The 20873-nt window shown below is 40.8% G+C and overlaps 1 protein-coding gene across 1 annotated transcript in view; it reads right to left on the minus strand.

Moving 5' to 3' along the window:
* Positions 1-20873, minus strand: part of PIK3CA (phosphatidylinositol-4,5-bisphosphate 3-kinase catalytic subunit alpha) — a 60081-nt gene extending 39208 nt beyond the window's left edge. The window contains exons 1-2 of the mRNA XM_044434654.1: positions 20613-20873; positions 3578-3861 (exon numbers count right to left, since the gene is read on the minus strand). The gene's annotated coding sequence lies outside the window, so the exon portion shown is untranslated. The remainder of the gene's footprint in view (positions 1-3577; positions 3862-20612) is intronic.

Consider the following 20873-nt stretch of genomic DNA (forward strand, 5'->3'; position numbering starts at 1 on the left):
CTTTTTGGGAGAAGCTGGTGGGGCCCTCAAAGTAGAGGCACCTTTGTCCGATGGGCAGGAGGGTGGGACCACCGCATCTGGGCCAGGCTTCGGAGCGGCGACCAGTGGGTCGGACTGCATAAGAGCCTGATCCCACAGGAGCCTCCGGAGGTGGTTCTCCCGATTTTTTCTGGCCTGCTTGGAGAAGGCCAGACAGTGGGAGCACCTGTCGGTCCTATGCCCCTCCCCCAAGCAGAGGAGGCATAGGTCGTGCGGGTCAGATGGTGACATCTTCGACCTGCACTCTGCACATTTGCGGAAGGCCGCTCGCTGCGCCATCGCAAGAAGAAGAAAAAGGGAGACAGTGCAGAGGGTAAGAATATATTTTTTTGGGGTTTTTTTTTTTTTTAGAAGAAGAAAATAGAATGGTAGAACGATAGAACTGCAGAATAACTAGTGCTAACAAGAACTATCAGGGATATAAAACTGGGAGTAAAAGGAGAAAAAACAGGCTACGAATAACGATCAAAGTGATAGTCGAAAGCGGCACGAGGCACAGTGAACGGCGGTCGCAAAGACTGAACAAAATGGCGGACGCTCTGCTCTTTATAGGCTGTGGGGGAGGGGGAGCGGAGCTTTTTCCCGCCAAAATAAACCGTTAGCTTGTAATCTTCCGGCCAAAGGCACTGCGCAGGTGCAGCACCCATATGTGTGATGCACAGAGGCCACGACGAAGAACCTAACTTACTGCCGCCCACAGCAACTTTCCTATCTGCAGAGAAAGAAAAATAGAGGAACTTGTTCACTCTCACATGGACAGAAAAACAGTTAGAGTGGGTAGGAAGTGAAACTTTACCTTTGCAGTGGCAATGGGCCTATGTTTACATAGTTTTGCAGCCCCTTCAAGTCTGCATTTTCCAAGAGAAGGGGAAAAAGGGGGGGGAAGGCAAGTTATAGTAGTTCATGTGGAAGAATGTGGAGACCCAAGGTCAAATCCTCACTCCATTCTGAAGCTCAGTAAGTGACCTTGGACCAATCTCTACCTCTTAGCCAGGTTACTGCACAAGATAGTTCTGTGAATATAAAACAGGGGTGGAGGGTGGCGGGGGAAGGGGAAGACCCATATACTATCCTGTATGAAGGTTGGAATAAAATAAATTACAAAAGAAAAGTCAAAGAGATGATTTTCAAATTGGTGCATTAAAATGTTTTAAATTTCCCAGCATACTTTGGTTACTTCAACACTAGCTCTTGAGTACGTGGTATATGCATGTGCCTGTTGGTCCTACTTTCCTCTACCCCCAGAAAAACCACACAAAAACGTAGCTGCAAAGAAAGAAATTTTGTCTAGCAATTTAAAGTACCATTGCATAATTAAATCTAGGAAGCATGCTCATTTTCTTTTTATTTGAGGAAAGAGGCAAATTCAAGCATCCCATTTTAGAGCAGTTAGATCAAAATAGCAGCTGACATTTGTGCTTTTCTTCTTCAGGAAATGGAAAGAGATTGTCTGTACTTAGAATGAGAAAACATTTATTTTGATGACACATGGAAGCATGCCTCTAGAAGTTGAAAATTCGGAAGGAATGAACATGAAAACAGCCCCTTTAAATACGGCAGGTAGTTAGAATCGGTGAACACCAAGTCTTATAGCTTTGGTAAACTGGAGACTGACCAGGTTCTCAGGGTCACCCATAGTCCACCATGGTTGTCCAAAGGTCAAACAATCCTCACATAATCCATGTTCTGTTGCAGGTTTATTTTAGGGTTGTTTAGACGTTACACAGCTCCTATCTGAATTCAGGCAACACAATAAACCATGGCAACACACCATGTATCACAAACCATCATGGCTTAAACCATGATTGTTCAAACCGGCTCACTACCAAGACTATTTTTAGTGAATGGCAGAAAAGGCAAAGTATTTCTACCAATGCTTTGATTCAAGAAGTTAGAGAACCTTTAATGATATGTTAGGTGTCTAGCTATAACCCCACTATCTCTCCTACCTGAGAAATCATTCCATAATTTGGAATGCAGTCCTATGGGGATGCCTGTAAGCCCCCAAATGCAGAGTGGGAGGAATGGTGGGGGCAATATTCAACTCCCACTTCTCTTGCTCTGCATTCTTACTAGATGGCCATTTAGCAAAGGTATCTTAGAACAGAGTTGTGAGCAGCTTCAGCATATCAGATACCCTGGCAGTTCCAGCCTCCTCCATTCTCTGGTCCCTGAAATACCTCCCTTTCTGCCCCACTGAGATGGCTTTCCCAACCTTACAGAGCAGTTGGCATGATTCATTCTGTGCCAGCTGAGAGGGGGTGGTTCAGGGAATCAGAGCCCCAATTCCCTGCTCTAGGTTCAGAGTGGTATCTCAGACCTGGAAACTGGGAATCAGAACTCTTCTGTATCTTCCCCACTGGACACTATCTAGGATGCATAGAATCATTCCCTTAGTGTTAGAAGGAAATGTACTGAAAAAGGCAGACAAATAGTGGTCACCTCCAGGCAACTGCTATTGGTATTAATTTAATCTTGTAAGCAGTTTTGAGAATTATAAAATATAAGACAGTATAGAAAAACTTGAATAATAAACAAACATTAAATTCAAGTTTGTGATAGCTTGTATTTTCTGTGAAAAGCTTCGTTAATAAATGCCTCTTCATAAAACCATTCTATAATATGCTAAAATTCACTAAGGCATAAATATATCTTCCATCAAACATTCATTAGAGGCATTTTTAACCTGTGACTTTTTGTCTATCCTTCTCTTATTTTCCTTGAACTAAATGTAAAAATTTGCAACTTCAGCAATCAGAAAATACTACACTAATTGTGGTAGGTATTTCCACTTATTTCCAGTCAATGTAAAATTGCAGAAAGAAGCAATATGACTTTGTAAGAAGTCCTACAGTAAGGATGACAGAACAGCACAATTACACCAACTAGATTACTATCACTATCTAAAACTAGACTGAATGTTTCTTCCAAACAGTGTTACTTCCAGGACAAAGAAGAATCCTCCAAATCACAAAGCACCATGTTCCTTACCAAGAAAAGCTGGAGCAACTGCTCTAACCAATGTATGCCCAGTGTTAAGTACAAAATGTTCCACTAAATTCAGTGGAGGTTTTCCGCCAAAATATAATTAGGATCATTGAAAATTACTGCTGTACTTTATCTAGAAACATCAAAAGTAGTTCTGAATTTTGAACCAAACAAAATATCCAAAATCAATATTCTACTGAATGGTGTTTAAATTACCAACTTTACTCTTTTTGTCATTCTTTGTTACTGGCTAATATAAGTTGTCATGGCATCCAGCTTCCAAAGGACTCCTTGGAAACAGGTCTTAAAATGTGACATTTCCTGCCACTGCCAGTGTTTAAGTTAGGATGAATTATCTTTTAATCTTTAGAAATATTTCCTATTATATTTACATGAAGAGGGCATGAAATGGCCTTCACTTTGCACCTAGAAGAAACACAAATGAAGTATTTGGATTCAGCCTTTCATCATCAAAGTGAATGATCTGCTAGGTCCTCTGCCAATCTACGGATGAAAATGAGAAAGTGCTGATAAATCAACTTCTACATACCTGCAACCTCTTACTGTTTTGGATCAGGCAGATCCGACAAGGTCCCCCTACTTCACATGATGGTTATATTATTTAAAGTTCTCTGTTATCCACATGTTGTACAGTACGAAGATGTGGGTCTTTGATATAACCCAGAAACATTGCTACCGTCTTTTTATGCAGTGTTTTTCAACTTTGAGAAGCCATGTTGTTTGAATCTTTACTACACAGAGCAAAACTTACAACCATATTCCACATATTTCTGGAACTAGTAGATTTGGCTGAAGGTCAAATGCCTAATCAACCTGAAAAAGAAAAAAAAGGGAAGAGTTATATTAACAGGTGTTTCCCTGGAAAGACACACTTACACTCTGACAGAAAGGCTAAATATCACAGAACTGGGGGCTAGGTAGAGGGAGTACTGTTGCGCATTATGAGTTTTCTTCATAAGAGCGGACTGCAGTTTGTTTACCTTGTCTCACAGGGTTGCATCCAAAGGAAGGAGTTTTAGATGCAATCCAAAAGATGTCAGTGGGAAGAATGAAGAACCAAACATTTCCAGCTCTAAGTATATTTTATTGGTGGCGCTATATCAAACAGAATCTTCAATCAAACAAAGGAGTTAAGCCCTGAAGATTTTAGTTGATTAACTCACCTATTTTAACTGATTAGTTCACTGACTGATTCAAATTAACATGAATTTGCGTATCATCAAAAACTTAATAAAGATGCTTTTTGAGGAGATAGAAGTAATAGTTATATAGTTTACAAATGCATAGGTGACTTGGAGTAAGCCATCTTAACTTTCCTCTTACATTTCTTATTTCTTATTACTGTAAGACACAAGAGTTGATAAAAAACCCCATTAAGTTTACCCCTGAATCAGTCTCACTGATAATTTGCTCCCATGCATTAGTTCATTAAAGTTGTATTCAGCTAAGCTAGCAATTAAAAGTTACAGCCTTAATCCTGATTCTAGGATGATCTGACAAGATACTATTCAGGACACCGAACAACAATTCCCCATCACTTTATAGCAGGGACAAGGAACTTCCGGCCAGTGGGGGCTCCTTACCCACTTGCTTCTTCAGCAGGCCCAGTTCCTTTGGCCTCCATGGTAGGAACCCAGAATTAAGTAGACTTTTGTCCACCTTCTGTTTCTTCCAAAAGCTTGGAAATCCTTTCCATTACCCTTTCTATCATACTTCATTTACCTGACCAAATTTTAAAAAAGCAAACCATGACTTTCACACGGGATTCAATTATTGTCAGGTTAAATACATGCCTCACTAGAATATCATTTCTCAATATAAGCATACTGCCAAATTCAAGATTTTAAAAAATTTATCCACCAGGCTGGTCTCCATTCAAAAGTAGGCCCTCACTTATTACTTACAGTAATAATTCTCTATCCTCTAAGAGCCCTTTCTAATATGAAACAAGGAAGCCACTATAGTGCGTCTGCCTTCTGTGTTCCTGTGCTGACATACCCAAGCCTGGAAGATGCACTCTACGCCACCTCCCAAAACAGGGTCAACAATGGTACTAGAGACTTCTTGCATTACCCAAGTAGCAATGAAAGGAGCTAGGCTATGGCATCAGTGCCACCTGAGAAGAGCCCCGAGAAACTATTTAAGAGATCCAGCTTATGGAGATATAAAATAAATTCAGTTTCTCTTATCTCAGTGTGGTGGCAATGCTACAATAGTTGGGAGAGGAGGCTATACTGGACTGGTACACTGGGAAAACACAAGGTGCATCTTACAAACATTGTCCCAGAACTCTTAAAAAGAACAGAGATGCATTGTTCTGACGTGGTGCTGCCTATTTTACAATCATCTGGCAGGCTTTGCCACATGAAGTCACAAATCCCGATTATCCACAGTCTGTCATGTGTTGATTTACAAAAAGAAAGGTTAAATCAACATCCTCCTTTTAGTGTTAACCAAGTCAAGCAAACAGTAACTACGCTTTCCCTTCATCTTTCTGCAATGCTATACTATTGGATATGCAAACAGTGCTGCGGCACTCAAAAAAATCTGTCACGCTAAGATGGAACACCAGGCATGAAACAAACAAGAAGAACAATCAAGTTGCATTGTGATCTGTGTAAATCAAAGCTGTGAACATGTGCATTTAGATCCCATCAACTTAGGTTGATTAATCAACTGAGTGAACACAGCGGCCTGCCTTACACGTCACAACTCAGCCTTCCAAACTTGCACCTACCACCAGTCAGAATGTTTTAGGTAGCGTGTACCAGGACGCTGCCACATCCGCAACAGTTCAGACTTTAAGAAAGTTTAGTTCACTGAATTTACCAGTATGTCAACTCATGGAAGTTCACAAACAGTTTTCTATTCCCTTTCAGATCCCCTGTGCCCCAACCCTCTTGAACAATGCAGCATGGTCCATATTGGTGAAAAAATAAGAAATGCGGATGCAGGCAGGGGATGGGACTCTTTGGCGGGGGGGGGGGAGAAAAACAGATTTTGGAGAAAAATTAATATGTGAAATACTTTCTTATTAAATCTAAATGTATTTTACTGCTTTATCATAAAATGCATCATCAGTCAGTATAAACAAGGTTACTATTTGACATATTTATGAAATTTTCAGGCAATCATATGCATGTTTGCCCAGCAACTGGAGCTTACTTACAGGTTGCAGTTTCAAAAGCAGAAACACTTTAATGTTTTACAAGCAAAGCTGTGAGTATACCCAACACCAAATGTTACAAACTGTTATCTTGAACATATAACCAATGTATCTTAGTTGGGAGAAGAACAGTCTAGTCACAGTACTCTGATGAGGAAGGTACTGTCCTCTGGGTACAGAAATACATTTTGAATTTGAGTGTTATATATGTTTACAGTATATACAGAAATGATCACCCTGCATTATTACCTCCAATGTTTTGTCTTGCTTAAAAATCTTCATTTTATTTATTTATTTAAAATATTTACATGCTGTCCTAAATCGCAAAAAGCCTCAGGACGGCTTACAACATGAAATAAATAAAATCCCTGGCCCACACTGGCTGCAATTAAAAACACAGAAAAAACCATATTAAGACTTATTAAAATATTGCTGAAATAAAAAGGTCTTAACCTGGCGCCGAAAAACAAATAACGATGGCGCCAGGCGGACCTCTCTGGGGAGCGCATTCCATAGATATAATACATTCTGAGTAACTAAAACCTTGATTTTTAACTCCTTATTCCAAAACAAAATATATTTTACTGAATTCCCCCCCGCCCCCAATTTCCATTTTCTCACTGGAAAAATAGAAAAAGTCCTCAGAAATTTTCCTAGCCACAGCCTTCACATTTCTGTGGAGGGAGGGAATCACAAAAAATTGGGAGGACCACTCAAAAATTGGGATATTCCACCTTTCACAGCCCCGTCTCTACAAAAGGGTTCCCAATCCTCTAAAGAGGCATTTTATGAGGGCAAAGGGGGGAAATGGAAATAAATTTTTCCTTGCATGAACTCCCTTATGAATTCAAGTTCTTAATATTTATTTAAAATTCCACTTACTTTCTGCTTCTAAGTGTTGCTTCACTCCTGACTGTTACGCCAAAGCAACTACCTGTTACAAGGATCTCATTTTATAGTATCTGTAAGTTGCTTCCCCTTTTTCCTCCTCTCTGCAATGGTCTGTTCAAACCTGTAGGCCACTTCCCCTATTCTTTAAGCTTATCTTTGAAACTATTTCTTTAGCAGAAGTACATATTAAACAGATGACATTAAACTCTTCTCTACAGCACTTTGGTCTCTGGTCACTTCCCATACCATCCTTTTCTAATGCAGAGTGAGCCAGGTCAAGCCACCATGCACCCCAGTGCAGCTAAATAAAAGAACCAGTTTTTCAATAGTAGCAGTAATAGGAACATTTAAAAAATTACTGAAATTACTCCCTGAAACTCATTCAGAAAATGACCATGTTGCATACTTCCAACAATGGAACTTTCATCATGCTGAAAAGTATATCCCATGTATTTGTACTCTCTCAATCCTCATTCATCATCAGTATATTCTGAGCTTCAGTTTGTGGTTAGTAGATTCTAGAACATTTCCCCAAAAGCCAAGTCCTGGGAAGAACATGAGTCATTTTCCCAGGAGCAAAAATACTTGCCTATGTGATATGGAGGCCAAAATTTTGGCCTAGAAACCCCAAACCATAAAGACGAAAGAACAAAATGTTTTCATTCCCTCCTTAAGCATGCCATTCACTCTGGAATTCAGCACAAGAGCTGACAAGGTTACTAACTAGCTAGCTTTTGTAGTTCTGAAAATCTGTTGCACAGTGACACTACTTGCAGTCTTAATGCTTGTGTGCACTGCTGTTCTTCTCTTCCAGAATGCAAAGCTGGCAAATTCTTAAAAAATTCTTTAGACATTCTTATTCTGTCTAAAATAATGACATGCTTACAATCCTATCACAAAACTGTCTCTAAAGGGTCGACTGCATTTAAAAGAAAAAGCTTTCACTTTTTTCTCTTAACACCATTTATTTATTTACAAGACTTATGCACTGCTCTATATCTAATAAGTTTCCTAAGTGGTGAATAATAAGGGGAAAAATAGAACAAAATGTAGAATTAAAATATTTAAAATCATGTTATATCAATAAAATTGGCTGACCAGTCAAGGAAGACTTGTTAAAATAAAAACTCCTTCAGCAGACACTGAAAGCAAAACAATGCTGCAACAGACAGGCAGTTTCACAGAGACGAAGCCGGTACACTGAAGGCTCTGAGTTGAACATAAAACATTCCACAGATCCATGCAGAATCACAACTGCCTCATGACCTTAGTGAGCAGGCAGCTGGGTAGTGAGAATGCACTCTATCAAATATCCTGATTCCAAATCTTTTAGAAAGAAGAAAATCTTACATGTGGCTCATAGCTCAACTGCCAAGGAGCAGAGAAACAATCATTCAGTGTAACTCTTTGAAAGTTAACTACACAGGTAGGAGAGGGTCACTCCAACACAAGGCGGCCAATGCCTGCCCCAGGAGGATACCATGGTGGTATCCTACAGCAATGAGAACAAGCAAAATTAACAGGGTTGCACTTTTCCTGTTCTCACTCCATTAAGGTGACAAAAGCTGATTCAGTTCTGTAACCAGGCCAAAACTTGGGCTGAAATGGGCCTAGATAATCAGTATCTTCCAGTAGTGTTTGCAATTGCCATCCCATGGCTTTCTCAAGTCCCTTTTTCAAGAAAGGGATATTTGCAATTGGATGGAAGTTGTCAAATGACATTGCCAATACATAGAGTTTGTTCAGGACTAGACACAGTACTGGCTTCTTAAGGGAAACAGGAACCATCCCTTTGCACAGATATCCCTTTGCCACTGCCTAGACCAGGGGTCAGCAACCCGCGGCTCCAGAGCCGCAAGTGGCTCTTGAATCCCTCTGCTGCAGCTCCGTCGCTTACAGCCTCCGATCTGCGACCCACACCAGCAAAGCACAGCTGCCGATCTGCAACCCGCGCTGGCACAGCACAGCCGCCAATCTGCGACCCGTGCCGGCACAGCACAGCCCCCGAGCTGTTTCATAAACGCAACACATTTTAGTTTTTTTATACATAGCATAAAGGTAAAACGATATATGCAGTGTTATTTTCATTTTAGAGGTCAAAAGAGTTTTGCAGCTCCCGGTGTTTTCTTTTCTGTGGGAAATGGGTCCAAATGGCTCTTTGAGTGTTAAAGGTTGCCGACCCCTGGCCTAGACCAACCCCACCATACCTTTTCCCTGCCAGGTTAACTATTATTAGCCAGGAAGGGTGAAAATTAAGAGGATATGTAGTCAGTTGCATTTCCGCAGGCACTCTGCCTGAGTCATTAGGCCGCAACAACTCAAAACAATAACAGAAAATCTGGCAGATAGTAGGGTCTGACACCTTTGCTAGCTGTGCTAACAATATCAAATTGGCAACAGAAACGAAAGATGATGTCCACAAAATGCAATACAAAAAGGTTACAGCACATCCCTGAGATGTCCAGGGGTCCCTCTGTTGGAGAGGATGTTAAACCCACAATCACCTTTAAAACCTTAGCTCAATGGTGACTTAAAGACACAATGGAGGCAGTAAAATAAGCATCTCTCTCCATATTGCCATACAGTAGGCACAATTATGTACTCTGGACAAACATGCTAGAAATATGTACCATGCTTGGTCATATATATTCTCACTTGTAGTGTAGTTGACATGCAGCTTGTTTCATTATGTGCGCCTCCTCAGTATGCCAAAGATGCTGTGCTCCTGGACTGTTTGATATAACATGTGAACCAGGAATGCTTGTTAGGAGAGGCAAGCCAAGAGTTAGAAACATTTATCATTTGCAGGGGGAGCAATCAGGCAGCATAGACCAGCACAGCCACTAACACAATAAACCAGACAGTTTTTGTTTTAAAAATCCAACTTCTTGTGATGTGTGAATCAGCTGAAATGCCTATTAAGAGATAATGATACAGTGATCCCTTGACCAGGATTCTGCTCACTCAGTGGGCAACCAGATGCCTATATGAAGCCCACAGCAGGACATGATTCTAACAGCACCCTTCCACTTAAACTCGTCAGCCACTGCTATGCAGAGGCATACTGCCTCTGATACTGGAGATAGCCATTAATCATTTCCTTCAAAGGCCTAATTCTCAAAAAATTTGAAAACAGTTTTAAGTTGGTGACTGTCATTCTATCTTGTGGGTGTAAATTCCCCAAGTATGCAGTGTGTTATTTCTGATTAATTGTCCCGACGCTCCCACTATCCAGCATTATTGGGTGACCCCAAGTATTATGAGAGGCGAAAATATTTTCCCTAATCACGCAATGCAGAAATCTGTACAACTCTTGTCACTTCTTCTCCATTCCTTATTCACTCTCTTTGTAAGCGAAAAAGTCCTAAATTTTGTAACGTCTTTTCATAGGGTCCTTGCTTCTGTCTGTTGATCATCAAGTGCCCTCTTCTGAGCCCTTTCCAGCTGTACAATATCCTTTTTGAGGTGCAGTGACTAGAAACATACACAAAATTCCAAATGTAGTCATGGCATAGATTTGCATAAGAGCATTAGGATGTTGACAATCTTTTTTCTTTCTTAATGATCCTAAACATGGAATTTGCTGTTTTCACAGTTGGTACACACCAAGCTAATCATTTCATCAAGCTACCAACAAAATCTCAAGATCACTTGCTTGGTCATTTATTTCAAATTTATAACCAATCAGTATATATGGAATTTGCCATTTTATTCCCTATTTCCCTAGTTGGGAAAGATTCTTCCGGAGTTCTTCAAAATAGCCATTTCATTTAACTACCCTAAGCACTTGGTGTCTTCAGCAAACTTGGCTGCCTCACTGCTTACTTCTAATCCCATTGTCTATTATGAAGTGAAGCAGTGTTGGGCTCAATACAAGCCCTCAAGAGAACCCACTAGTTTACATCCCCCCACTGCAAGAACTGACCATTTATTTCTTCTTTCTGCTTTATGTTCTTCAGCACCTAAGAGGGCCTCTCCTCTTATTCCATGCCTATATTTGCTCAGGGAACTTTGGTTAGGAACTTTATCAAAAGACTTCTGGTTGTCTAAGTAAACAAAGTCTAGTAGATGTTTATCCTAAATGTCCATCCACATGTTTATTGATATTTTCAATAAACTCTAAAAGCTTAGTTAAGTCAGGACTTACTTTTGCAAAAGCCATGTGATTGTTTTTCAGTGAGACTTGTCTTTCTAAATTCCTGATAATTTTGCATAACAAATCATGATTAACAAACTTTGGTTTGCTGATAAGATGAATAGTAGTGAATTTGAAGAGCAAGTCTCTCTCTCCCTCTTTCTCTGCAGCAGACTTAGATGAAACTTTAGAAGCACAACCTTTTTATTAAAACTTAACAGGATACTGAGATGTGAGGAAAGAGTGTCCATGTGAAGATCTGAATCCAAACTGAAACTTTCCCTCCTTTCTTTCCTTTCAGAAAAGCCTCTGATTCCACCTTCACAGTGGCCCCTGCTGCTTCATGGTTAGATGGCAGGAACACGAGACACTGGGTCCACTTGTTTCACCTGCCATTTTTTTGACTTTCAACTTCCTTTGTATCAATTCTCCTGTTTTAGAGCAGTTTCCTCCTTTGAAGCCAAATGTCACACAGATGTGCAGGCTTTATACCCTACACACATTACAGAACAGAAGCAAGGGTTCACCAGATTGTTGTCTACTTTCACACCAGAAAACATTATCAGAAAACATTCAGATGTAAAATGAAGGATTGGAGAAAATGCTATCCTAAGTCAAGGACTTAAAAAATTATAGTTAAAAAGTCTAAAGATGGGTGCTCTTCAGATCTTTTTGCCTCCCACCATGTACCTGCACTGGGCAGTCTTATTTTACAATTAGTTTACACCTTTTTAGGAAACTCAAATCCAAAGATCAGCTTTTGACATTTGAATCAAAAACATTGGTATGACCAAAATGTCATGTAAAAACCAAAATTTTAACTTCTACTTTAGTTTCCATGTACTGTTCTTAATTCTTCGGCAATTATAACAGTAAAATGTTTCCCCTATGAAAGATATTCACTTTTATCAAGGATCTACTGGTTTATCTAGGGGAGGCTGAACAAGGATTATAACTCTGCTAGAACAGCAAGAGTTCTCACTTCCAATGGTCTAACAATAGCAGGAACTAAAAAGCTTTTTTCTCCTAAATTAGGCTGCAGGAGAAAATCAGGAGTGGCTTTTTGTGTGAAGTTATTTGATCCTCAGTTCTGGTACTGAAAATGAATTCCTGGGCTAAGCACATCACAGAGGCACTCTACGGCTGTCCACCAGAACCACAATTTTGCACCAGGCTCCAGCTGGGAGACTACAGTGTTCTAGGCTCTGTCCATCTCTGCCTTACACAAATTAGCAAGTGAGCATTGGCCAATGATTAGGTAAGACTGAAGGCGTGCAAGTCCCTCATCCTTTAAGAATCCCTGCTAAAAATATATCTTCTATTTTGGCCCAATACTATAATGTATTTGCAGACACTGCCATGTCCTTTATTCCACTTCAATATTTATATTGTGACTGCTGCAGTCACATATTTTATAACCACTGTGCATTCTCCACTATTCTTTAGCAAGATTTGTTTTCCTCTATCTGGATTCTGTATGTCTGCCTTTTGCTGCAATGCTTCTATTCAGGTTCACTTTTGCACTTCTGTCTGTGCTATATAAAATGTTAAACTGCAATACTAAGGGAGCTGCTATTCTGTAGGTGCAATTCTTTTGAAAATTAGCTTAGAAAATGCATTATTTCTGAAACATACACTTTCCAAACAGAGTGGCTTACAAAAAAAAGCCATACACACATTCTGCAAAGGTTCAAAATAAAAAGCATAGTACAGCATACAAACTCCAAACAATTAAAATTCATAGCAAATCAAAAGAATTGCAAATATTAGAAATTAGAGCTGTGTAAACAAGGTCGTGAGGAAAAAAAAAACCCAAGTTCACTTGACTCTTAATATGAGCAACCTTCCCAGGGCTATCATTCCACAGGTAGATTCATATAGGAAAGGATGATCCAGAATATACCTAGAGCTGCTTATTTTGTGAAGAATTATTGCTTCCTCATTTCCTTCCCATCTTCCCGTCAACTGCACTAAGAATGCAGGCGGGAAATATACTGTTTTTTATTCCTTACCAGTGCTTTACATAGATTGGGTGCTTTACAAACAGAAATATAGATTACTGCTCAGCTTGAGTTTTCTATTGTGCAATCAGACCACTACTGCTAACTATGTAAAAAAAAACAAACAAACCTGTGAAAGAGTTACCACTATTAATATTTCTGGACATAGCAAATACACAGCAAAAATGTCTTCTACAGAATAACTTGGAAACTTCAGTTTTACAGATGAAAATAGTTGTGGTAATACCTGAAGAATCAGGTCTATCAAATTAAACATCTATTCTAGTCCAATATTCCACTTTTGGCAGTAGCATGTTTATTCAGTTATACCTCTAGTTAACAGGTATAGCATGAATATGTCTGAGTTGACAACACATGCATGTAATTTTGATCCCATTCTAAATTTTTAAATTTCATAGATCTGTTGGCAAGCTAAATTTGCATATTACTAACTCATATAATTCAGTTATAAATTATTCCAGGATCTGCTGAATCATGATATATGAATCAGTCCTGAGGAACGTGGTGGTATGGTATCTCAAGCTCCTAATGCCCTTGAAAAAATTCTGATCTCAATACATACTGAAATATCTGGCCCCTGCTCCAAAACTGTGATCAGAGTCCAATGTGATGTACTTCACAGAGGGGTGAATAATAGTGAACAGATCTAAGAACAGCCCTTCTGGATCAGGCCAAAGGCCTCTCTAGTCCAGCATCCCATTTCCCACAGTGCCCAACCAGTGGTCTATGGAAAACCAATAAACAGGACATGAAGCTAACAGCCATTTCCTGCTGCTGGTTCTCAGCAGCTGGTATTCAAAGGTATGCTGCCTGTCAATGCAGAGCTAGTAGCTGAAAATGCTCCGGCTTAGTATCTGTTTTAAGATACATAAGCGTCTATGCTTACAAGATACTTTTGCCCAGAAAGGCAGAAAGCTAACATTACACTGCAGCAGCTTGTCATAGATTCTAATCAGTTAACTGCTGCTTCATAATAATTCAACACTCGGCCACTTACATGCAAAAAACAGAATTTACACAGAAGCAGCAGTACAAGTACCTAATCAATAGAATTTTCAATAATCTGCCATTGCTATAAAGAAATAATTATATGAGTAAAGAAATGCAGGAAAACAGCATCTGTTATTTTAGTGAAGATATTACCACAGTTTATATTAGTTCAGCACAGAGATCCATTTCATGAACTGCAGTTCTGACAAAATCCTTCTAGTCCAACAAAGCAAGAACAAGCCATTCCTTCTCTCCTGCATGGCTTAATTCAATAACTGCTTTCTAAAACTGACAGTTTCTAGAGGCATCTTAACTGGAAAACTGGTTTGAGTGATCCCTATAAACTAAAATCCATTGTGGTTCAGATTAGTTAAATATTTTGCAGGCTAGAATTTTAGGGAAGATAATTTACCACACAGACTTATGAGAGGAAGTATTACACGTTTCAATTCCCTTCTCAGTTTAATAGGTAGAAGGCAGCAGCATAATTAAAGGCAAGAACTTAGTTCAGTAAAGTACACAACAGTAGATCATCATCAGCTAGGATCCCTTCTTAGTCCTATGTAGTACTGAAGATTATCACTCTCCACAACTCCCTTGCACTGAGACAGCAGATGATTGAGTCCACGTGGTTAAGCTTTATCAGGCCAAATCAATTACTCAGATTGTTGCCTCACAGGTGAACATCTTATTAGACAGCAAGTTAAAGCAAAAGAGTATCATCACAGTTCTGGTATCGTCAAAACAAATTTTTGAAAATGATGGAACTTGCACTCAGAGAAGCCATCCATTCCATTTGTATAAGACATAAAAGTTACTGAGGGTTGATAGGAGTGATAAAAAAGACCCCAGGGATTATTTGCAAGCTAAAAGTAGCCTATTGTGGTTAGCAACAGGTGGGTGGAGGAAATGGCAAGAAAAGTTACAGTCTTCCTCCTGTTCTACGATTCCTCTTACAGAAGGACAGTCACTATAAAATATTCAAATTAAAATGTGCTGAGATGAAAGGTCTAACTTCATATACATGCTGATGGGATCTGAGCACATCCTGACTGACCAAGAAATGGACCTTGGGACTGTGATAGACAGCTTGAAGACATGTTGACCCAGTACACAGCTGCTCTAAAAAAGGCAAATTCCATGTTGAGGATTATGAGAAAAGGAATCAAACCTAAGAATCATAAATCTTATATAAACCTATAGTATGTTCCTTCTTGGAATGCTGAGTACAGTTCTAGTCATTATACCTCAAAAAGGACATAGTAAAACTGAAAAAGCTGTGGAAAAGGGCAGTCAAGAATCTATAAAGAAAAGCTTGAGCTTTGTAGCTTTACCAAGGGTAAGTAAGGGGTAAGATGTATCAGAGGTATATGCAATTATGCATAGTGTGGAGAAAGCAGATACGAAGACATGGGTCATCCCATGAAGTTGATTGATGGGAGCTTCAGAACAGTACTTCTACACAGAGTGTAAAATTTGCCTATGGACTGGTTACCACAAAATGTACTGAAGGCCACCAATTTGGAAGGTGTTAAAAGGCAACTAATGGAGGATAAAGCTATCAATAGATACTAGTCATTAAGACTGGATATTTTCACGAGTATCAGAGACAGTATGCCCATATAACAGTTGTTCGTGCACTTCCTGGGGCATCTCGCTGGCTGCTGCATGGACAAAATGCTCTACTCTGTAAGCATTGGTCTGATTAAGCGTAGCTCTTATTAACAGTATCTCCCAAATTCAGTTCTGTTCTTGAACTTCATTTTTACCAAACATACCAAATATAGAGCATATGCTTTGCAAGCAGAAGGTTTTGTATTCAGTCCCTGGCATCCTGGTTAAAAAGATTCCAAATGGAAGGGTTGGGAAAGAATTCTACCTAAGTTCTTGGAGATCTGCTGTCTGCCAGAAAAGACAACAATGGGTCTGATGGATCAATTTTCTGATCCAGTCTAATCAGCTCTGTATATTCACTTGCAAATAAATCCAAAAGAGTCAAGCTACACTAGAAATGGTGAAGCTAGAAAATAAAGAGGAACAACATGGTCTCAATCACATGTTTCCTTTGTAAAATTAAAGTACAGGCACTTAACTGTTCCCCTGATCATAGAGCCTTCTATTGAAATCCTTCATTCCTGGAAATTCCCTGACCTCAGTGATACTCTAAAACTAGAAATAACGTGGAAGTTAAAAGCTTTGCAGAAGCATTTGCGGGGGTAATGAGCAGAATCAGGAGAGATAATACACCCTTCCCATCTCCTGATCTTTATTCTGCAAGTGTCCCTTGCTTCCTCATTATCTTGTTAGACCATACACTTAGCAGTATATCATCAAGCTCTGCCCAGAAACACTATACAACATTTCTAAAGCAAGTCATTTCTGAAGACAAACTGATGTTATTTATCTGTGGGACAGCAGCAACATAACACTATCTTGCACCAATTTATTATGCATATTTAAGCTCTATTATGTTCAGTATGCATATTTAAGATCTACTATTCTTGATATGCATAGAATTTACCTACAAGACAAAATAACTTGTAGCTAAACATGCATATATTAGCTTGACAGACTACTTTTGAAATCATATTTTCTTGGCTGAGGGGGCAATCTTATGGTCATTAGACAGGGCCTGAGAGGTCATGACATATCAGATTCCCTGGAGAAGTGGCCCTACTCTTCCTTGCATCTGGTGCTGAAACACCATGTGCACTGCCCTCCAATGTCAGAAATTGATCTCAGAGAGGGAGAGGGGGGTGTTTTGGTGTGAGGAGGAGAAGACTGAAGAGGCCAGGATATGAAACAACCCACATGCTTCTCCAGACTCCTGTACTCTTTCACCCTCTGTAACACTGCAGCTAGACATGCAAAAAAGCCTGTCTAATGAAAACGCAGAGGGCAAGGATGTCAAAGATTTTCAGCACTCTTCCTGCTCTGCGTTGGAGGACTGTACGTCTTCATGTTTGGAGGCTTATGGCCCTTGAGGGCACAACCCATAGGACTGTTGCCCTTACTTACATGAGAATAAATGCCACTGAAAATCACAGGACTTATTTTCGACTAAACACGCATAGGGTTGTGTTGCACATGGATGATCCAGTCTCACGTTGCATCCTTCCCTACTGATCTCCCTCCTGCACATACAGAACTATGCACTTATATTTCTGAACTGAAAATGGACCGAATCCTCCCCTAACTTAAGAAGGTGCACATGAGTTACTCATGGAGAAACACGTAGACATGGACAACTCAATTGCCAAGGTGACATGGTGGCAGAGGCTTAAAGACTAAAGAAAAATAACACGTTACATGTAAACACCCAAATGTGTATTTCTCACTTTGCAAATATACAGGTATTCAGCAATATTTAAAGGGTTACCTGTGAAGTTTACCAAACTAATCGCCATCCTTTTAAGATATTCTCATTTTAGTTTTTCTTGAATTATTCACCACACACATGAATTACTCTTACATCATATACTACAATAGCATTTGTTAGTTGAAAAGAACAACATTTCTATCAGCTACAAATCAACATACATTAAGGCACCAAGAAAATGCAAGTTAAACAGTTCAAGTCTATATATTATTAGTCCCCCTCTTCTATCCAGAAAGCAGCAGTATTAACTAGGCAGAATTTGGATGCAACTATTCAACTTGAGAGGTATAATCAGTTTATTTTGAGCAAATATATTTACAAAGCATGCTCTGTGAAAGATAAATCATGCTTATGAAACAGCATTAAAGGGATTTTCCCTCTTTTCTACATTCATGCTATTGGCTCTTGAATTTTGCAACTATATCCACAAATAATAGCTTCACTGAAATGAGTTATTTTTCAGAACTTGTGGGTACTCAAAAGATATTTAAACCAGGAAGCTGAATGGCTTGGAGCTATGCACAAATACATTCATTGATGAGAACTGCCTGTGATAAGTGTATTTTGAAGCTAAACTCACTGGCCTACAGCTTTTTCTGTACTTCAGCATGTATAAAGAAAATAGACAACATCATGACTGTAAAAACATTTTTACAAAAACAGCCTCCCTCTTTGATTTTATGTTAATCACAACAGTGAGCACCACATTACCCTATCAAAGGCAATAAGGTATCATGAATCACACTTTGTCCTGCTGGCTTGATTGACAGAAACAAATTCCAAATGGGAAGGAAAGGATGGTAGCCCAACATTGTTTGTAAACCGCCAAACCCCAAAGCCTAATGTTTCTTCAAACCTCATTGCCCAAGCGGTCAGGTAAACATCCCATATCACCAAGGGAATGGAGGAAGTGGCAGGGCCCCCAATCTCTTTCATCATCCTGAGCAGCTTTTGCAAAAAGGCAGCACAGGGTGGGAATGTAGAAGGGGCACAAGCGGGAGAGTCAGGAGAAAAAGGGAGGAGGCTCAAAAACAGGATGGTGGGGGAGGAAGAATGAGTCCACAGGTAGAGAGGATCCAGGAAACAGAAAAACAAGGCCCTTTCATGGTAGAGAGGAGGAATAGCAACACAGGACAAATCCCAGTGCGCTTAGGAAAAAAAGAGGTTCTTCACAAAGAATATTAGAAATTCTATTTGCTGGTGTTCATAACTGCTTTTATGTATAGTGTCTTTCTGTGTTGTATGTTTGTTTGTAAATAACTGATTGTTACAATACATTTTAAAGGTTTTAATTTCTGTAAAACAGAGCTTTGGCTACTGGGTGATACAGAAACGTAGCAGAATAAAAATAAAATGGAAGCTAGATGTGAGGGCATAGAGGAATCAAACAGAATGAAGAATGATAGCAATTAGGAGAAAAATAGTTGGGGACAGGAGGTGGATTTGATGTCCATGCTGCAGGAGAAGGCAAACTCCAAGGATCGGGGCTGCACTGCCTACCTGAACCCACTGGGGCCACACCCCAGTCACTGCCTCTGCATGTGCTGTAGTAGCAGCCTAAATTGTGGCAATTTTACTGGAAAATAAGGTCTGTGGAGAGTGTGTGCCTTGCTTCTGGGAAGCAATGCATGGTCCTGCATGTAGTTTCCCTGCAAAACTGTTGCAACTTTTGCCAGTGACAGCAGGGACCTCAAAAGCAGGCATGAGACACTCTAAGGAATCCCTGTTGCCCATCCCGATTCTAGTTTGCAATATCGACAATACTATAGGACAGTGTGTTTTTCTCCTGAGTCAACATATTAATTGCTGTTTAGCAGTTATGTTCTGATACAAGTAGGCTCATGCCATAATGAAAGTGTAAGCTTTTAAAGGTGTGGTAAGACTGTTCCTTCTCTCCCTGCCCCCACCCCACAACATAACTCTTCTAGGATACTACACCAAGGAAGGTAACAGTGAAAAAGCGAGGGGATTTCCTAAGGGAGAGAAAAAAGGAGAAAGAGAGAGTGGGAGAGGTTAAGATACCTGCACAAAACACTGAAGGTTTCCAGTTATGCAGATTATGCTTTAAAAAGAAAGATAGTACCTACCCCACAAGATTGTTGTGAAGTAAAAGAGAGGGCCCATTTGTGTGTCCCTAAGCAGCTTGGGAGAAAAAGGAGGAATAAAAATATAAATAAGGTCACTATGGGTAGTGGCAGGCATTAGTAGAAGCTGTCTTAGAGTGCAGAAATCAAACAGGGCAAAGATGAATTGAAACAAGATTCAGGCAACAATTTGGGCAAAGCCCAAAAAGTACATTTTTAAGTTGAAGATTGGTGTGTGTGTGGGGGTGGGGCGGTGCACATTTTAGGATGTGTAAACAGAGGTAGTGGTGGGGAATCAAAAAGTGCTGAGCAATGCAAGCCTATACAGACATAATATATGTAAGTGCATGCAGGATTGCAGTTTAAGGTGGTCGCCAGTGTAGCATGTGTTGCGCTGGGACGTGGGAGATCCGGGCTCTAGTCCCTACTTGGCCATGAAGCTCCTTGGGTGACTTTGGACCAGTCACTAACCTACTTCCCAGGGCTGTTGTGTAGTGAAGAAAAACACCGAGAAGATTACGCAAGCCGCCTAGCGCTCTTCGCGAGAGAGAGAGCGCGAGCGAGCGCGGGACATGAACCTAAGAGAAAAATAAATCATTCTGCCCAAGCCCATTTCCGAGGGAATAAATCGGACTGCATTCGCGCCGAGAGGCGTGCGCGTTTGTGTTCGCGCGGGGAGGGGGGACTGTAAATCAAGGCGGCCAGCCTAGGCGGCTCCGTATTTACTCGCGAGTAAGCCCCACGCTCCCAGAGGAGGAGGAGAAGCAGCCCTCGGAGGAAGCGATCCCCTTCCCTGACGGACGCTTGCCTGCTTCGTCCGCCTCCCGCAGAAGCAGCCGCTCCTCAGAGAAAACCCGCTCGCCCCCCCCCCCCCCCCTCGTCGCTCCGGGACTCTCACCTCCGCCTATCCCAGCGTGGACCGCAGCCGGAGACCGCCGAGATCGGAGGGGGAAGGCGATCGGGATCCTCCCGGCCTGGCCACCTGCTCGCCCGCTCCCTCCGGCGTCCGCCCGGGACTCCCGTCCGGCCGCCGCCGCCGCGGACTCTGGCGCGGGCGCGCTGGGTCGCCCCCCGAGGATTCCAGCGGCGTGTGCCCGCCCCTCGCTCGCGTGCCCGCTCCGCACCCCCTCAGCGTTTGACAGAGAAGGGGGCGGGCGAG

The sequence above is a fragment of the Varanus komodoensis genome, unplaced genomic scaffold (genome assembly GCF_004798865.1).
Source record: "Varanus komodoensis strain SLA01 unplaced genomic scaffold, ASM479886v1 scaffold28, whole genome shotgun sequence".
Taxonomy (NCBI): Eukaryota; Metazoa; Chordata; class Lepidosauria; order Squamata; family Varanidae; genus Varanus; species Varanus komodoensis.